The 20,880-nt window shown below is 38.8% G+C and overlaps 1 protein-coding gene across 2 annotated transcripts in view; it reads left to right on the top strand.

Annotated features, from left to right (window-relative positions):
• The window catches only part of LOC307030687 (tomoregulin-2-like), a 120,808-nt gene that overhangs the window by 76,956 nt on the left and 22,972 nt on the right, over positions 1-20,880 (top strand). The window lies entirely within an intron of this gene.

Here is a 20,880-nt window from a genome sequence, read left to right as displayed (position 1 = left end):
ATATATACTGTCTCTTTAGTTTCATTCCATCCTCAATGTCAAATTGAAAACGATCAACATTTTCATTACAAAATCACATTGATAATGTTTATAAGATAATATATGAAAAAATACACATTTTCTTTAAAGATGACCACCATTATTACAGGCAATATCAGAGCTTTACTCCTTTACCCCCCCCCCCCTTTTTTTCAGTGTATTGTTTGTATTGTATTATTATTACACTTATCTTTAACCCTTACCATTATTATTTATTTTTATTTTATTAAACTTGCTTGGCCCATATTACAGTTATTTTTGTGATTGTTCTCATCAGCAGTGAAAATAAGCTCTCCTCACTCTCTGCGGGCCTTCCACAGCGTCGAGCTCAGTCTGAAAACATCTGAAGGCTGTTTATATTTGGGCTTCAACACTCCTCTCTCGGGGGATGGGCCGAGTCCCTCTTGGGGAGGTGTGTGCTAATGGCTTTGTGTTTTGAGAGCAGAACTTATAGGTTGTGCTTTGGGAATGCCTGGCATGGCGGTTTGCTTACATTAGAGAAGCAGAGGATATTGAGATTTGGATGATGCATTGGCAGGAAAGGAGCAGTCAACGTGTTTGTTTACTCTCTGAAGATGCATATACTGACGCAGTGGGAGAGTGCTGCGGGATTACATGTGTTTGTTCATAAGAAGTCATCTCCATCAACTTCATTTTCTCTATATATATTCCCTTAATACTTCTTACAACTTCTCAAGTACATTTACTGTGTCATGAGTGGAGCTCTTGTGGTTTTTCTGAGTCAAATGTGCGTCTTTGCTTCTTCTTGAGTTGGATTTCTTCCTGTATGTAAATGTAGATGCAAAATAACATCCTATAACTGTCCTTCACTGTAATTTTTGAGCGTCACTATGCAGGATGATGAAATCCACTCTAACGGCTCCTACACACGGCGGCGTGCGTTGTCGCTTGCCGGCGGGGGGGCTGAAACTCGACCAACAACCAATAACATGAATCTCCCGCCCCAGACACACAAGCATGCGGTTTGATTGACTAGAGCTTGCAGTGGCATATGATTTGATTGGCTGACGCCTCCGTCGAGGCGGCAAAAGTAGAACATTGCTCTACTTTTGCAGCGAGCACCGCGAGAGAAGCTACGCTTTGCTCCAACAATGCAGTTCGGCGAATCGTGACGTCACCCCATTCAAAGTGAATGGGCAGAAGCGTTGAAGCGGCAACGCACGCCGCCGTGTGTAGGGGCGGGAGGCGCTTTTTCTACTGTAGGTGGAATGTCACATTTAGTCTCAGTTTGATACGTGTGATTCTGTGATCACAGTTATAATTTGGAAGCCGACTGTGTGTTCAATTTGAAAGTGTGTTGTTGAAACTTCAAAGCTCCACTGCACATATATTACAACGAGAAAGGATATATTTTTCTCGTGAGCACTAAAAAGTTCAATGTCCTTGCCATGTTCCATCAGAAAGTGTCCTTTTTAAAGTATGACTGAATCACAAAATTACCATTGTACATCAAATCATCACCTTTTGTTACTATTAATTTTGCCAAATGAAAGTCGAGGGGGGGAACTTTGTACAAAAACAGACTTTTGAATGAAAGATATTGAAGATAATTATGTATTTTCATGCAAAAATATCAGAAATTCTGTGTTCAGCCTCTCTATTATTGAGATTTATCACATCAAAGTTAATATATTTGGGTTCAGACTGACTACACAGACATTAGGAAAATAGGATTGGCATATTTCATTATTTTCTGATGTTTATCGACCGAAGTCAAGAAAAGAATGGGCGGATAAATAGTTAATGAAAATAAATGAGTAGTTGCCACTCTGGTTTTTAATCGTTACTTCTGTTATGTGCTTTTTCAATGATAGGCTTCTTGAAAGTACACATTGCATAGGTGTCAGATTACCCTCTCTTCACACAATTTATAACAGAACAGCAAGGTTTGTTTTTAATAACTGTTACTGACGTTTTTACTGTAGGTGATGATGGTAATGCCACCAAGACAATTAACACTTTTTATTACAATTTTGCACCTTTTGAATAACTGCTTCCGTTAGCCTCGTAAACTGTGAATTATATAAATAAAAATAAAACCCCAGCATGAAAAGACAAAAAAAACGCCACAAATGTACTTCTCTCTCTGAGTTTCTTTTCTCTGCCTGAATGTCACCCTGCCCTATTGTTTTACCTTACAATCCTTTTCACTGCCATAGAAACAAGAAACAATCTTTGGCAGAACATTGTTGTAATGTTACACAATCAACCCAACCTATAAACAAAGTGTTTCATGGACAACTTGTGTCTAAATTGATATTCCACATAGATGAAAAAATCATAAAAAGGGCACATGTTGAAAAGGAGGGAACAAATCGAATTGAACTGCTTCAAGGTAAAAGGATACAATACATGCAATGAGTCTGAAGGAATGCATGAATGTTCTTTATTGGTCATTCTCAACAATAACTGCGTTGAATAAGGCTACATTTGGGAATTTAAAGTAGAAATGGCTTGAAAGTGTTTACAATGGTGCTTCCACATTCTCTTTTTCTTTTAAAGTTGAGCTATTTTCAAAGCTGTTTGGCACTTCTTGTAAAATGACAGGGCTTTTTGTATGTGTGCTAAAGACCCTGTATAGTTTACCTACTCTGTAGTAAATAGCAGAGAGAAAGATCTAGCAACTACCTGTGGATCAAGGGGACTCTTCAACTGCTAAATTGCCAGATATTCATCTTAGGACAAGAAGGAGACCCAAAATCAAGCCCTTCCAATGGAACACCAAAATACATTGATAACTGTCCTTTAGAAAGACACACAAAGCTTTCTGTTCATACACCTCTAACTGTGTAAACTACTGTATTTATGAAGTCATTTTGTTGTATTATGTAGAACTCTAGTTAAGGTTTGGTTAGGGTTAGGTACAAAACGACCCTTGAAGTTTACAGAAAAACAAGGTTAAGGTTAGGGAAAAGCCATGGGTATTGTGGATTTGGAATCATCATATCATCAACGTTAGGATTATCATCAACGTTTAGTCACTTGTTGGCAACCGCCATTTTTCAGACACATAGAAGCTTGAAACATTCACGAGTGGGGTATTTACTGACAACATTTTATTTTCTAGAACCAAACGTGAACGTTTCTTCAAGTTGTGTCAACCATAGACATTACTGCAGGCTTCTAACCACGAACACGTTAAAAAAACAGTTGACTTTGAGGCGAGGATACCGGAAGAAGTGAAATGATTTATCATCTCCAGGATTCAGGCCTAATTTCTGTACCACTCAATAATTACATTACATTTGCTTTGTTAATATTTTGTTACAGCGCATATCTCAACTACCAGCTCCACTCATCTTTCTCTCCCCCACTCATATCCTTAGCACCCTCATACGGCTTTACTCTGCCTTCCCTTCCCCCAGATTCTCTCGCCTGGTCTTATCCCCAATCCTCTATCCCCTGTAGCTCTCTCTTTAGCCCCGGCCAATCCTTTCTGGCGGTCTTGTGCACCCAGGATTAGCCATTAGGCCTGTAGTTTTCTCTTCCCCAAAACCCTGCCACTGCTAACCCGCCGTCCGGCTGTCCGAGGCTCCTCTCCAGCACTCAGCGGTGTAAGATTGTCCTCTCAGGCTGGCGGCGAGATAAGACGGTGGGGCTCAGCAGGCCGCCGGACGACACCGGTGGAGTTTGTACAGAGTAGCTGCAGGCTAAAGGCTGACATTTCCTGATTTCTGTCACCCCTCCATAATGAAAAAAGCAGGTGATGGGGACACAAGGGACCATACTGCGCCAAGACCACTAAAGTGTGTGTTTGTCCAAGGACAGAGGGGTCAATAGATGGGGATGTCCGAGGAGAAGGTTTGCATGCAGGTGCATGCATTGTTCAATGGCAAACATTCTGTCGTGATTAATTATTTCTATGATTTGATATCAATATTTAATACTAGGCTTTGTTGAATATCTGATTCTGATTGGTGAACTATAGAATGTTGGTATTTCTGAATACCAGGCTGCTGCTATAAATATTAACAGACCATTTCTATGGAAGTACAAGTCCTGCATTTATTTAATCAAAATGATTGATTGTATAGTAACATTTTCCCGTCAGTTTTTTTGTATTATACAATATGATGTTTTTAATGAAATTACTGGTGTAGATGTCAAAGGTTTGGACAGTTTGTTCTCCTTTGTATACGGTTGGGTAGATTTACTGCAGTAACTAATTCAATTCCATAAGATAATCACTTAATTGAAGCTTTGTTGTTGTCCTGTGAGAACCAAGTATAGTTTTTAGCTCTGCGACTATGGGTTTTCTAGGTAGGACACAAGTACAGTGCTTGAGTTAATGTTTTTAGTTACATTCTACCACTTTCTCTTCCCTAAATGTATATGTAAGTTTCTCATTATCACATATAATAAATGATCGAGTATAATGCTGAAGCTCTTAACAACCAAAGTGATAACCCTGATGTCTTCCCTGCACTTTAAAAGCCCTGGAGAAATGCACATTATGATCGTAGTGCTCCTAAATGGCTCCGCTAAAAGTAGCGAAGGAAAATGTACCTTTTTAAAACAAATGTATCATACTGGAAGTCCATGTGAAAGAAAAAGCTTCTAAATAGTAGCATCCTACGTGAGGGCTGCTGCCTTTTTGGCTAGTTGTTGGTGATATCTGCCTCGGTATGAAAGCTATGTTTAAATAGATCAGATTCAATCCTGGACTGCAGCGATGGACCAGCAAGTAAATACAGGCTGAAGGTGAGGGGAAAAGAGAGTTTTAATTTTTTAATGAGCAAATTTTGATGCCAGTTGATTTTTAAACAACATCAAGGGTCAGTAAAGGCTTTCAATATCCACCATAACTGCCCACTATCAATGCACTTAAGCATTTAATGAAATGCATTTTTAAGGATAAAACAATAATTGTAATAATATTTTTTATTCAATATTATTATTTTCTTACAAGCATACCGTTTGAGTATACACTACATGCATTAGTGGTGTAATAAAATTAAGATACACTTGATATTATGTTTTGTGATCCTTTATCAACATTTAATGAATAATTGGCATGCAAGACATAGGGCAGGTAGTGGTTCATTTACTGCAGTGTTGTATTCTATCTTCAGCCAGTTGACTCTTCCAATCGAATTTAACAAATTCAACTGAGACAGGAATTAGGGTTAATGGCTCAAAAGTAAAAATAAATGTTTACTAAGATTTTATAAAGGTATTTGTATTGTCGGTACCAATTTACTATAAGACTACCCTTATAAAGGGTTTACGAATAGTTTGTAATTCATTTATTAATTAGGTTATGAACAGTTTTTAAATCATTAATAAGCTTTTATAAGACATGAGATAAACAGGGCAACTGTGACCGGCTGCTTGCCAAATAGTGAGCCCACATTTATCTGTACTGCTAAGCCTTATATTGGCTACTTAGCTTACTTTGTCTTCTTCATCAGCCAGCATCCTTGGTATCTTTTGTTGAATGAGTTGATTCTCGCTAAATAGCCAATATAAGGCTCAGTCATCTTGCCAAATAGTGAGCCTTTGTTGATGTATGAAAACTATGTTAGATCTGGTTTATAAATGGTTCTTAATGATTGATAAAGTGTTTACAACCTAATTCATAACCTAATTATAAACCCTTTATGAATCCTTTATAAGGGTAGTCTTATTGTAAAGTGGTACCGTAATTTCTTTAGACTTTTACTGTTCTGCAAAGTAATTACAATATATCGTCTTTCTTTCGGTATGGAAATATATATCAAACTATAATCCCTGTGAAATGTATTGTATTGCCACAAATATATTGAATTGTAATCCCATTATCATGTTATGCATGATGTCGCCACATTCTTGCCTATTCATATCCCTCATAAGAATATGCCTTGACAATACATGCAGAAAAACACATTTACTCACACTAACCCATATATTCATATTACTTTACCTTTGAAGATTTTCACTTAACCCTATATTTCAACTGTGAAGAGCATTAACACTCGTATACATTTACTTAATGTAATTCTCATATATAATCTTGGCTTAATTCCTATGAAGAATTACACACAAACCTCAAACACACATGCTTTTGCTCCCGTTTATCGTCATTCTGAAGACTTTTCATTATGCAAGATGGATATATTTATTTGAAGGGTCGATTTGGCTGCTTTTCAATATTCAGCCCAGGCTTTTGTTAAGGTAAAGTAAAGAGAAAAACGTTGAGATTAAAAACTTGGTTCTAGAAAATGTCTGACCTTTGTCATCTTTGCTACAAGATGATACAGTTCAAAGCCACTAACTGACAGTGATGCAGTACTTGAGCATATGGACAAATATGACTCTTTTGTACTGCTGTGATAATTAGCTACTCACAATTCGAACAATGGCTACTTGGAAACCACTTTAAACATTGTCTGAATCCCCAAATTTGCTCTGAGGGCTAGCTATTAAGCAGCCACCCTAGCCATGTTTAGCAGTAATAACCAGAGCAAATGACACAATACGTAATGACTTTGCTGGTCAAACGTAGCATTAGTTTACAGTCAGCTTCTGCCTTGTTCGTTTGCCATGTGGGCTCACCATCTGCAAAGAAAGGAATAAGGGTCTGCTGTGTTCACAGCTGAATGCTAGGAACCAGTAAGCCGCAAAATATGGATATGCCTCAGCTTCTACTTTGAGTGGGGTCTTTGTTTATGTTGAACTTTGAGCCATTAATATAGACTCCAGCACCACCTTGACAAAATAATCACCAGAACCAGCAACATGGATAGCAACCACACTTGTTGAAATGAAAAAAATACAACTATTCAAGTTTCAAAGTTAACTTGTGCTTCACCTAGCCTTCATTCAAAAAGGTGTTTCTGCATAAAGGCCTTTTTTTATTTTGCTTTTTTAAAAAGCTTAAACATACTTAAAGGTACTGGGTCTACTCTGGATTGATATGTACAACTCTAATTGTAACATTTGAGTCCTTGTCATTTAAAATTAAATAAAGGATAATTTTGTAGAAGTTTACCCCCCATAAGATATTGATAGCACAAAAAGTGGACAAACAGCTAGCCTAGCTTTGCTCACAATGACACAAGACTTCAGGTATCAGGTAGCTTTCCATAAAACTTCTCATTTTAAGATATTGGATGGTGAACGGAATTAGATAAAACATTTTAGCTAGCTTCCCTCGCTTCTCGTTTTTAAACTATGCTATTTTATCATCTCAGCACTCCATAATGCCAAGATATGAGACTGTAGCAAACTTCCAATACAACTTTCAACGAGAAAGAAAATACATTTTCTAAAATGTCCAAATGTTTATTTGAGTTGCATTCTGGTGAAAACATTAGCGAATGTCATTTCTAAATAGCCTTACTCACAATATCCGTGTAAGTGTTCCTGGGAATACTTTAATTCATTATTTGCTTAGTTTTGTGGATATGTTCAACACACAGACAGTACAATGAGGTGTCTGTCCAGTAAGGATCTACATTGGTCAAGACGTGCTAATTGCGGCCCATATGGCACAGGATATGTTTTTGCAGAAGGACCACTCGACAAACAGGAGTCCATCACAATTTTCCAGCAGGGCGAATGGATAACAATGGAGGCAGAGAAAGAGAGGATGCTTGTTACTCCCTGCCAGCTCATTCCTGTATTTTCCTCACATTGTGCAGGGGCTCGGAGAGTAAATATGCCAAGGTTATAGAGGCCTAGCTGCTAGTGCGAGCTGAGAGGGAATTTAATTGCATTTCCAACGAGCATGCTGATGTGAGATATGGATTGGAAATTCAAAATCCTTGTGAGCTGTATATAAGGGACAAATAAATGTAGTAAAGGATGGTAGAAGAGATAGACAAAAAGAAAACATTGACCAAATAATGATTATCCGTTGCATTTTGATTTCTTGGTTGTGCTATCTTTAACATTCATTTAATATTAAATAGACTTGAAATTAGGAAGACACAAAGGCGTGAATTATTTAGTGCAGTTGATTAATTTTTCCAGTTGAATAGACAGAGCGTGCTGTGGGCCAGGGCGGTGTCTTTGCCATTATGCATTGGTAAAGTCAGACTTTAAATAGGAGGGTGTCCTCTTTAGGGAGGAATAGCCTGCGTTGCTTTCTCTCTGTGTTGTTTGAAGTCCAATGTGACTTGCTTTAGGCTGCTTCAGCTTATTTCCGGATTAAAACAGGAATCTTGTCTTGGACACAACACAGGAAGGGACTGTTCATAAATAGGGCTGACGGAAATATGGAGAGAAAAAGACACAAAGGCTTATTCCACACTCTGTTGTTGTTGAAGCAAGGCACTGTGAAATGCTTTTAGTTTAAAGCTGAGCTGTTCAAAATTGCATATGCCCTATGCTTAGCCCATAAACTGTATTTGATATGGTATAAATCAACATTAACACAGAGCATAAATTGTGATTTTTCTTTCTATACTATAAAAATAAACTAACTCTGATATCTCTCTGGTTAGGATTGAAAGCAGAAACAGCAATAAATGATGGATGACTTGTTTGGTATTTGATGTTCTGATCAAACTTGCAGAGGTCTGCTCTTTGCTGCGTGTGAACATATTAAAAAATATTCAAAATGTTCTGGCCCAGGTCGACATACCATAGGCATAGAACATCATTCTTTAATCTTTACATTTAACACTGAATCATTTAGGTTATGTTTTCTATGGCTAGCATAGAATACATTAAATACTGATCATTTGTCATTGTTTACTTATGTAACTTATGTAATGTTTTCTCAGGAAAAAAAAGTAAACATTATTATTATAATGTAATACAATATAATTGTAACAAAACTCAAAGAGTCAGATAGGCAGATCAATATCAATCACGTCACGGCATTATCTCTCAATAATTGCAAGGCCGTGATTAGATTAGCTTAAAGTGGACCTATCATGCTATATTTGAAAAATATATTGTAGGGCCACACCTACAAAAACATACAAAACATGTGTGTGAAGTTTTAACCAAAATACCAAACAGATCACCCATTGTAGCCATGCCTCATACTGCTCAAACCCCTCTTTTGAAGCCCTGTTAAAGAAACACAGATTTTGGGTCTTTATCTTGAAAAAAATAAAGAAGAGGAGGCGGAGCTAATGCCTGATCAGAATTCTGCCGGAGATAAAGTTAATTTTGATTGTGATAAAACGCCATCCTGTTTAAACCACGTCAAGGATTATTTCTGAAATAGTATGGAGCTCAAATGCTTTTTCTCTTGCGGGTTTATCACAAGGTGAGTTCCTTTTTTTATTTCCTGCTTTTTAAACACATGTGCTCTACTCCAGTACAGGTTAGCTCTGAGTGTTAGCGAGGCTTGCTAATGTAAACAAAGGCGAGATTACGTCCAAAACACGTCAGGCATTGTTTCTGATAGAAACTTTCCGTGGGTCCGCCGACGTCACCACGGATGGACACGTCAGTTCGGATGGAAATCTGTATCCGCTCGTTGTACACCCGTTTGTAAAAGACTTACGGAGAGAGAGGGTTTTATTTATTTTCTGAAGCTGCGTGAGTTCCCTGAAGCACCGGGGACACATATTTATGTATAAAATACATTACAAAGTGCATTTTGCATGATAGGTCCCCTTTAACTAAGACTGGAAAGAGGAGGGGAAACAACTAGTCAGTTAAAAAAAAAGTATACAAGCACATTTAAACTCACTTATAAACACATACGTTGCTTGTTTAATTTCTACCAAAACGGTAAAACAAAAACAAAAAGTTCTATTTAACTTGCACAAGTTTAAAATATATTACAATTTCCAGCCATAAGGACACAATAAAGTTTCTCGTGGAACAGTTGGTTTCTCCTTTTTGGAATATAATAATTTGTATATTATTTGTTATGTATTAATATAATAATATTGTATTAATATAATAATATTATATTATTATAATATTAATGTAATGTAATGTAATTATTCAATGGTGAGAACTACAGGTATCCATTCTGACTGTCTCATGCTTGGTTCCGAATGAAAAAAACCGACAGTGTAGACAGTGTGCTTTAAAACCTTTTCTGAGCAACCTGAACACACTTTTCCACAGCTCTTATTGACTGCAGATAGGTGACAGCATTGGAAGACAGTCACAGAGCTATCCAGGCGAGAGGAGAGCAGAATGCATGGTCTAATCCTCTCTAAGCTGGGAAAGATGAAGGTTCAAATCCATAATTCCTCCTTTTAATCCATTCTGAAAGGCTCTGACCCTGTTGGGGACCTCGTTCGTTGATTTGTTAGCAGCCACACACCACCAATGCTGGTTGTACCTGGCTGAAGCTTCACCTTGATACGTTGGATTGTTCAGGGATCATCCAGGATTTCAGCCCAACATTCATGAACACAGCTGATCTTTCCTGGGTTTACCATCTTGATTTAGCATCCCGAAGATCCATCGCACAAAGAAATGCTAACAAACATTGTAGGCTAAACGTGTCTATTTGAAACTAATGTGCATGCTCATTGTGTCTCTTGCTTAGACTGCTTACCTGCCCGGACGGCTGACATCTTGAAAATTAAGTGGCTACAGTTTCAAAAGGCCAAATTTGTCAGAAGTCTGAGCTGCTGTGTGCAAAATACATTAGCTACTGTCTAACAGTTGCATTCTCATTTAGTCAAATTCATGTTAACATGTTTTCTCCTAAATATACTTCTCTAAAGGTCCCACAGAGTTCATTTCAGAAGCTCAGTCTCCTTATGAATATTTAAAATAAAGTTTTTTAGAGTGACGACTATTTCCAACTTGTGCCCAGTTCGACGTGGCTCTGCCATCACACCACTACCTGCAAAATGAACTAAGAGAACCATCAATATGTTGTGACTCTCGAGCTGCAAGGTCGCATGTGAATCATCTCTCCAGCATGCACCTGCATGCCTCAATTACAAATTATCGCTGTCATTGCATTGATTGGGTCTTGCTAAAACATGAGAGCAAGCCAGTAATAAATCCACCATGCTGAGGTTAACCCTTGATTATGATGTAATTCTCTGCGGCACACAACCCTGCTTTTCTGCTGCTTGTTTTATTTTAATGTGCTGTTATAGAGAAGGATATTAACAATCAATATGATCTGAATGAGAGGTCAATCCCACCATAATTGGCTGGGCATTGAAAAAGCCGGCTCTTTGACTTGTCAAAGTTCCGATTGAAATGGTTTAATCCATTTTGGTCAAAATAACTAGTCAATATTGGACGTCTTTTTGTCCAAAGATAATGAATAAAAAGGGCTTTGTGTCCTCACTCTCCAGCATTTTGAAATATTACTGGATGGGTTTTATTCTGGTTAAAAGTGAGCTGCTACATAATAATACGAATAATATTGATTACTTAAATGTATATAGGGCCTTTCATATACCCAAGGACACATAGTTTGTGTTTCCCTGCCAATACCACCAAGCATTTTGATAGTACGATTATTTATATTGGTGATTATTGCCCCATGCCTGATTAATTGTGTCTTTTGCGTCACTGGAACAACAGCCCTTGGCTCAGATTTTGGAGAGGCTCACCTTCTCCTTAACAGCTTCATGGCTGACAAATGACTTTGTGAAAAGCGATATGTTCTCCCGCACAAAGAAAAAAGGATAGAAATTGAATCCTTGTCTCTGTCGGCAGTTTCATCTGTCATCTTTTCAATATTGATGTCCATTACGTGTATGGATTATTTGGCACTCTTGTGTTCTCTGGCCCAGCTCGCCCTGTCAGATGGGCCACTCGGGACGGTGGCCCATTGATAATGCCATTTTGATTGATGGGTTTCATAGTTTAATTGTCAGCAGTGTTCTTTTAATGGAGCTCCGCACAAAACTAGAAGACTATATCTAAGTCAAGAGTTCAAACAGCATGGCGTTGTGATGACGATACAATGTGACCGTATCATGGATTCAGTATCATCATCCCGGGCCATTATCAGCTATTTGGCTCATGTTAATGGCTTCCTGTATCACCTTTCAGGGATCACATGTCCGTTTACGGGAAGAAAACAGCGCTCGGTAAGATTTGTCACAGCTGCCAATAGGCATCATTTTATATCGCTGGTATAATGCAATTATTCTGTAGCCTGTGTACAACTCTATTGGAACACTCAATCTAATTGGGTATAGATATAGGGGAAATGTATTCGGCACACAAAGATAAAACTAATGCATTCCAATCTAACAGCCTACAAAAAGAGTGTTGATTCAACCTTACGGTCATTGGTTCTGCTGTTATACTAAAAGGGCTTTCCAATATTTGTGTCATAAATATCAATGAAGGTAGTCAATAGAATACTTTATAAAGGACGTTTTGACATGAATGTTTCTGTATTGATATTTCCATGTACAATAACCCTATTCGCTTAAAATGCTGAATTATTGCATTTCCAATTCCATATTGTTATAATAGCTATAACACTTGCTCATACAGTATGAACCAAACCAATCGGTCGTAGCTTCAGGGAATTAAAAAAAACATTTATTGTGAACCTAGCATAGACCGGTTTTAAAGGGTGGTTCAGTAACAATAGGGCCATGTGGGGTTTACACTGTCTCTGTTTTAGCGGCCACACACAGCCACATGTAGGATGTTTCAGCCCCCCCCCCAGCACTCTTATCCTCTCCTCCTCTCCCCAGTGTGTTTGCAACCAAGGTCGTAGTGGTCCTGCTCTGTTTTTCAACGGTGTGTGGGCTTCATTCATCATTCGTATGATAGCCGCATGCTAGAGTGCCCTAAATCTCCTGTCTGTGTTTGGGTGTGTGTCTTTTTATGGGTGTGTGCTCATTCAAAGACATGTTATCTCGTTCTCTCCGTATGCTGCCACAAATGAATTATCTCTCTTCCTGTTTCCCTCCGAAAAACTCTCTTTTGTTCTTTGTGCTCTCTGCGTGTAAGTATTGATGTAAATACATGCAGGGAGTCTTGCTAGCACAGTACCGTGTGTCTTCATGTAGAAACAATATGCTGTACTCTCATAATGTGAGCTGTAATATCCTGTGCAAGATGAGATGAGGAAAAAAAAGGGCCAGACAAAGAGGTAGAAAGACTAACATAAGAAAAACAAGAACATTCAGCCCTTGTGTCAATGCAGTAGAGGCACCTTTGGCAACAGTTACAGCCTTGAGTCTATGTCAATAGGTCGATGAGCTTGGGGACGAATTGGACACTGCAGTTAGTCCCCCATTCTTCTCTGCGAAAGGTTGCATGAGGACTGGGAAATTTGAACTCTTGATACTATCTATTTTGTTTTCATTAGAGCATAGAAACAGCCCGAAAGCAGGTGACAGGTGAATCACCCTGGCAACAGTGGCTTGATGTTATCTTCAGGCCATGGATGTATAAAGAGAACTGGGTACAGTGTCAGAGGTGGGGCCTTGTTCGTTCCTATGAAGGTTGCTCAGTGGCAAAGTCCAAAATGGAGCGACTGTAGATTTACGATACGCATACTGTATCTGGGCCCATAGAGCGTGGCCTCTTGAGTTTTCTCAGTCAAATGAATGGAGAGCGAAAAATAACTGTGGATTCGGCTTTCAGCACATCTTAGAACTTTTGAACCTATTGATTTAAATCAGGGCTATAAAAGCGTTGGTACTGGGTAGTTATTTATTTCAATACAATGATATGCTGATTTACAGACGTCTCTTTCCAAATGTTATTCAATGGGTTAAAGTCCATGTAATGTCCAAAATAAATGTTATTCTGTGTTAATAAATCGCTTCATCACTTTCCACTGTTTCATTTGACATATCAACATCAATGATTCTTTCCATAAATACCCCCCAAATAACATGAAATGTGTGCCACTTTCCCGTGTTATTCCGCTCCGGTAGCGAAAAGCTTGCCAGCCATTAACCCAGCTGTGTGACGTCACACGTGGCAAACACCAGCCTCGTCTAGATTGTTTGTTTTGTATCCTTCCGCTATTTTCGCTCAACATATGTGTAACCGGACCTCGCTAAACTTTCTAACAATTCATGATGGGGAAGCGATGTGTAGTTGTGAGCTGTGAATGTTTCCTGATTGCTATAAACATTGATCATGGGTGCTGGAAGATTGTGCACAAAACTCGGGTCAGAATTAAGTTACTACAGGTGTTATGCCAGCTTGAGCTAAATGTCACCAGAGTACAGTGAACTTGCCTAGTGACTGAAATATATAAAAGTTGAAGTGAAATAAGTAAGGCCAAAAATGAATTACGTCTGAATATCTTTATTATTTTTACCACTTTTAATTATTTGTGGGCTCGCACATACCAAAATAGACTAATGTACACTGCAATAAAGATCAAATGATACAAGTGAAAAATTAACAAAAGAACCCTTTTTTATTTATCAAACAGTAAATTAATACAATCTTACAAACTTGTGATTTGGAAAATGTTGTTATATTTACATGTTTCTTTGGAAAAATAATATTGTAAATGATGTACTTTGTAAATTATTTACATCATGTGAAACCATTTTAACCAGTTCAGCTGCATGATTTATGTCAAATTACAGATTTGGCCATTGAAATCCCTGATAGCGGCCTCCCGGTTCAGGGTAAGTCTTCCGTATCTCGGTTACAGCACGCAGCGGGACTCTGATTTTTGGGCCGAGTACACCCCAGCACCAACGTACAAACTGTCGATAAGCTGTAGGCTATATCGATACTTCCTAATGAAAAAAAAGTATACAGATTATAAATATATTTGGAGAAAAATAAAATGTTATGTAGTAGGACTATTATGTAGCAATGGTTACAAATTGGCTTATAACATGATATTTGTATTTTACTTGTACAAAATAAATATGAGGTTATACATGACTGCTTGACAGAATCATAGACCTCTTATATATTTCCTCACATGTGTAGTTGTTTCTTTTCCCAAGCATACATTGAACTTGCATACACAGAAAAAATAAAAGCCAAGCTGTTTTTGACTGCTTGAAAGAGTTTAATGGTATCTTTAAAAGTGTACTATATCTGTAGCGACTAAAAGTATTATATGAAAGCAAAGCTGCAATAGGCAGTTGAGTCAATCAATATTTACTTACTGGTGTAGTGGGCCATCAACTGCTCTGTGTTGTTGTTTGTATTGAAGATACGCTATTTTCAGTGTCCAAACACTGAGACAGCCTTCTCTAAAGCCTGGGTGGCTAATAATGCACCTTGGTTTCTCGTCGGTGTCTTCTATCTGGCAGAGTCCTGCACGGGTCTGATTTTCAAGACCCGCTCCCGCCCCGCACCCGTGACGTGCAGTACCGAACCCGCCCCGCTACCCGCACATATTGCCAATTAGTTCCGCAACCCGACCCGACCCGCCGGCACAAGATCCGCAACCCGACCCGAACCCATATATAAGCAGTGACAACGTGCAATTATTAACACACGCAGTTGCATATTTGGCTCAAAAAGCCTGGGATGTTGTTTATTTTCTCCATCTAGGTTGACACCAAAAGCCTCCCAGACGTTGGATTTCGCTCTTGAAGAAGAGTTATTGAAAATTGTGTATTCTCCGCTAGAGAGCTTCACCTCAGCCATTCAGAATGTGGTGCGCTCAGCAGCAGATAGATGCGCTGCAGAGGTTATGATTATGCTCGGTCCCGCGGAGGAGAGGTCTGAGGATTTAAACATTAAACTAAATTATTATTGTTTAAATATATTTATTATGCAACACCCGCAACCGGACCCGCATCATCTTTGTTTTACCCAGAAGCGAACCCGGAAAAAAGCGTTTGAAAAAATACCACCCGCAAATCACCTTTTTTGCGGGTCACCCGTCGGGTAGGCCCACCCACGGATACCCGACCCGATTCAGGACTCTGCTATCTGGTCAGTAGGTTGCAAACTGTCTATTTGTTCCATCACCTGCCAGATCTCTCTGCAGCATACACATTCATCTGCAGTGGGCATGCTTTCACAGCATTGACATGTAGCCTACACCTGAATATTGTACATAACATTAAAAAAAAAACAATATCTGCCGGACGTGTGAGGAACAGATGACAAATTAAGATCGACATTTAGTGCAGGTCAAATTAAATAAAACTGAATTTACCATTCAGTATTGCTGACTCGAGTCTCGCCGGCTGCGGAATCCGCTTCTCTTTCACAAGTTTCTGCCTCGTTGTTCGATTGCCGGGCAGGAGGCTCGTACTGATAAGGCAAGATGCCTTGAAGTGAAAGGCTAGCTGGTTCACTCTCTACTTCTGTAACTGAATCCAGATAACCCACCGAATCTGAGCTTGAATGATCGCTCTCGCTGTCGCTGTCTGAAGTTGTCGCGTTGCTTGCCATTTGGACTGATTTGATCAGATGGCAATGTTTGCCACGTGTGACGTCACCGCTCGTTCGGGAGTGATCGGGGGCGTACTCGGCAAACTTCGGAACCAACATCGGTTTTTAACGTATATGTCATTTAATTATGACCAAACTTTAAACATTTTTATTTATTTTTATTCTGGTGATATCTAAACTACATGTTAAAAAACACCTGTGTTAGATGCATTACATGGCCTTTAAGTATTTTTTGCAGTTTAACGTTAGTGTCATGTAGTTTTACAATTTGTTTATCTTAGCCCACTAAAGTCTTGATACAATTCAGTAGCTTTTATTCATTTTAAAGCCATGCTTTATATCAAAATGATGACTTTTGGGAAGCTCTATTACAGCGTCTTCCCTCTGAATGCATTTTTTGATGTAGTTGACATCCTTGTTCTCTGTTGGTACTTTTTATTAACTCGTGTCAAGGTGTGTTCCGACTCAATGCTGTGATTGCAGATAAAGTCAATGCAAATGCATGGGCGGACATGAACAGTAAATTCCTGGTGGGCGGCGTGCAGAGAATCGAATTGGAGTTGGAGTTGAGTTGTTTAAACTCATCCGAAGGCTCTATGACCCTAATTCTTCAATGTATGGAAATACAAATAAAAGAGAAGTCTGGAGGACGGTTCTATAAATAATTTGAGTTCCTTGAGATTGTTTATAAGTGAACTAGCTAAGAGCACCAGCTAACACATGTGCATTCTGTACTGCATATAGAAGGGCACCTGTATTGCTTGTATCTTTCAAAATGCATTTATTTGAATGATTTGACATATATTCACAGATATTTGTATAGTTTGTGGAGTACAGTGGCCGTCCCTGCTTTTATTTTACAAATTCAAGCGGTAGAGAAAAACCTTTCCTATATCACAGTGTTGAATTGTATGAATATTTACACCCCTGGCAAAAACATTATTTAATATTTAGTTTGCATCCGTAGATCTATAAAAGATAATTTGATCATGAGTTAAAGAACATTTGAATCAGACTATCATGACACAAATAGGTGTATTTTTTGCTTTAGACAGTATTTCCTTATGGAGTGATTACAAAATATATTATAAATGATTCCCTCTGTAGAAACCTTTGACTCTAATAGGGCAACAAGCTGTATCTAATGTTAACATTTCTATTTTGTGCAATTTAGAACATATTTCATAAGATAAGGCCTTATTTATATATTTAAAGTTAACATTTCAGAACACTGATATGTATGTTTTTCCTACTCACCGCGGGTGTCTCCTCCTAACAGCATGTCCGAGCTCCAGACACCAGTAAGGGGATTAAAGTCACTCTTTAACCCCTGGAGGAAGCTCTATGTGGATGATCCACTACTTTTTGCTGCTCTGTCGTTTTATCTCTTATCCTGCTCATCTCCCCTTAAAAACATCATTTCACTCTGATCTCTTCTTGGGTGACTTCATTTTCATTTGTTTTCTTGCCTTTGCTTTCTCTTTTCCCTTCTTCCTGTTGTTGAAAATCTACACACTTAAAGAAGCGTTTATCAAAGCGAGCTGCGTGACAGGGGAGGAACAAAGGTAGGACATGATTTGGTAGAGATGAAGGTGAGGCTGTAGGACGGTAGTCACCGAGGAGGCTCGTCCGCCGGTCTGGCCCGAGCGTGGATCGATACTGGGTGATGTAGGAGCTGGTGGGTGTTTGATCGGGGGGGCAGAGGATGGGCTAATCATTTCAGTCATTACCCGGCCGTGTCTCCTGATTCCAGGGATTAGCAGGCGCAGAAACAGGGGAGATGTTGTGTTAGTGCTACAGGAGACTCTATCAGGGATTTGAGGAGTGGAAAACACTACCCCTCCCCAGTCACCTCCGGTAATTGTGCCTGCAGCACGGGGATCTGGGGAAGAGGGTGTGTGAGAGTTTGCATACGAGATGTAGCGTTGGAGAGCAAAGGACAACAAAAAAGAGAGAAAGAAGACAATGTTGGCATTTGTAGAAGCACACATGAAGGATATACAAGCAGGCGTTACAGAATCGTGTTCAGCTTCTCGTAGGAGGGGAGTCGTGGGAGAGCTTACATGCTTGCCTACCCACGAGCCTTTTCGTGGAGCTGATCATTTGACAGCACTGAACAGCTCAAGAGACTGACTAGCTCCGGTGCCAGCCAAAGCCCTGTGAACATTTCACACAACGCAAAATACATGACGGGTGGAAATAAGGGAAATTATATTTACGTCAGCGGTCAAAGTTTCCGAGCTGGCTTATTCAATCCGCAGTCCCAGAGTCTACAGCACCTTAAACTGTAATGTATGTGACACAACAAAACAAGCCCAAGTAATTGAACCGTCATGCACATCCGAAGACTTGAACAACTCTGACAAAACACCTTGAAAGTATATGAATTAGAAAACATGGGTTTGTAAGTATTTGGTGCATTAGTGAGTTTAGAAGGGGAATTGTACCCATTTTGCTTAAGGTTGAGAACATTTATATTAAAGGGGATAGTCTAACAACATAAGACACTACATTATCATAAGTGCAGGTCTAGAGTTCTAGGTGATATAAGAGAAACTAGCTTCAATCGCATAAATATTAACACATGATTTCCTTCTTTTTTTTATGTTTCAGTGCTTTTTTTGTTGCAGACAACTTTGCTGCTCTTTCTGTCAGCACTTAGTGTTGATTTCGATAACATAACACCGTTGTTTTCATTACAGCACCAATGTCATTAAACACTAACTGTGAAAAACAAAGCAGGAATACAATACAGTTATTTTTTCACCAAATCGTCTCACTGTTTCTCGCCTCGCCGCTCACCACTAATGACCACAGTCATGAGGACTCAGGAGTATACAATGCATCTTTCATTAAAAAAATTGCCATTATTACAAATGTATTTGAATCATTATTGTTAGTCTAGATTTACTCAAATGTTAAATATAATCTGATAACTCAATCATTTTCATCATTTTCTTTGAATAAAAGACTCAAACTGATAAGGTTTTCTTTGACTTAGATAAGAACATAATGCCCACATTTTAGTCAATTAAAACTTGACTAAAAAGAAACACGATGTGGTTGACTATATATAAATATAAATACAAAAGTTAACAAGGACAGAGGAGTCTGACTCATTTAAAACCTACCTCTACATCGCTGTGAAAGTTTAAGCCATAATTATTTTTATAACTAAAAGGCTATTATTTTCAGACGCCTTCACTGTCACACCTTTACCTTCATTTCTGCGAAAAAGCAGCTAATTATCTTTTGAGAAGGGAAACCTTTGGAGAAAATGTCACATTTTGAAAACAAATAAAGCTCCAGTGAAACTTTGAGTAGCTTAGACTCTAGAATATTAAATGGGAGTATTTGCAGAAATTGCTTTTTGCAGATGATTAGGCGTTCAGTGCCAACGCAGCTTTCACACCTTCGTAGTACTGTGACCTGAAGGTAAAGCGACCCAAAGCTGTGAATACAGAATGTACATCTCCCCGCCTGACTGCAAATGTTCAACATTCAGAGGACATAATGCCTCACCGCCATGGCTTCCTTCCAACACCTGCAGCTTCAGACACAGCTTCAAATGGAAAAGAAATTGAAAGCAAAGGCTGGACGTTGGAATGAAGCTTAACATCTTCGACAAAGGCACTTTTCAATCTTATAGACAGCATTGTGAGTTTGGGCTGAAAAAAATCCAATGAAGCTGTTGGGATTATCTGACCCAACAGCCACACAATCCAGAGTTATGAAGAGGAAAGTCACAAGCGAACTGGATTCAACTGTGAACGACAGCTAAGACACGTTAACCGGCTTCGACCCTAAAATAAGAGTCAAACCAGACTTAAGCTAGAAAGCAGAAGATCAGGTTAAATCTCTCTACCAGAGTTCTTTCCAATTCATCCAGCATGTCACCAGGGATCACAAGAAATAACAAAAGCTTCAGCAGGGGAAATGAAAGAGGCCACACAAGGGAGCAATGCATGCCGAAGTATGTTGGGGAGATTAAACAGGGTGTCTGCGGGGTCTTAAAAAGTATTAAAAGTTGATAAATCAATTTAGCCAAAATTAAGGCTATTAAAAAGTATTAAAAAGTAATAAATGGCATTTTCCAAGGTGTTACATTTTGTAGCTTGTTTTCAATAAGTATATAGATGGTCCAAAGAGGTTGTAATCTAAAGTTTGCCTGAATGCAATCATTGCGTAGGTGTGTAGTGTGATTCTGTGTAGTTTATTTATGGCATCCCGTTGGATTTGACGTCATCTGAACAGGACATCGCACGCTCACTGCTTGATAGCACACAAAGGTCCGTTTACGCCGGTTGTTAAACAACATCGTTATGGGGAAATGCAAGTTTGCGTCCAAATGGTTGGAAGATAAGGAGGAAGGACAATCAATACTGTATATAGTAAATGTGAGGTAAAGTGTGTTGTCAATGTAACCGGTTAAAACTCCAAGTGGCGTGGAGGTCTTAAAATGTATGGTAAGGGTCTTAAAAAAGGTCTTACAAGGTATTACTTTTGACTTCAGGATTCCTGCATATACCCTGTTAAAGATATGACATGTGGAAATGATGCCAAGTAGAACCTCTTCGTCTTCTTTTCCATAGTAAT

Source organism: Notothenia rossii, assembly GCF_949606895.1.
Source record: "Notothenia rossii genome assembly, chromosome: 2".
Classification (NCBI taxonomy): Eukaryota; Metazoa; Chordata; class Actinopteri; order Perciformes; family Nototheniidae; genus Notothenia; species Notothenia rossii.
The sequence above is the reverse complement of the archived record's forward strand: the minus strand, read 5'-3'. Positions and strand labels throughout refer to the sequence as shown.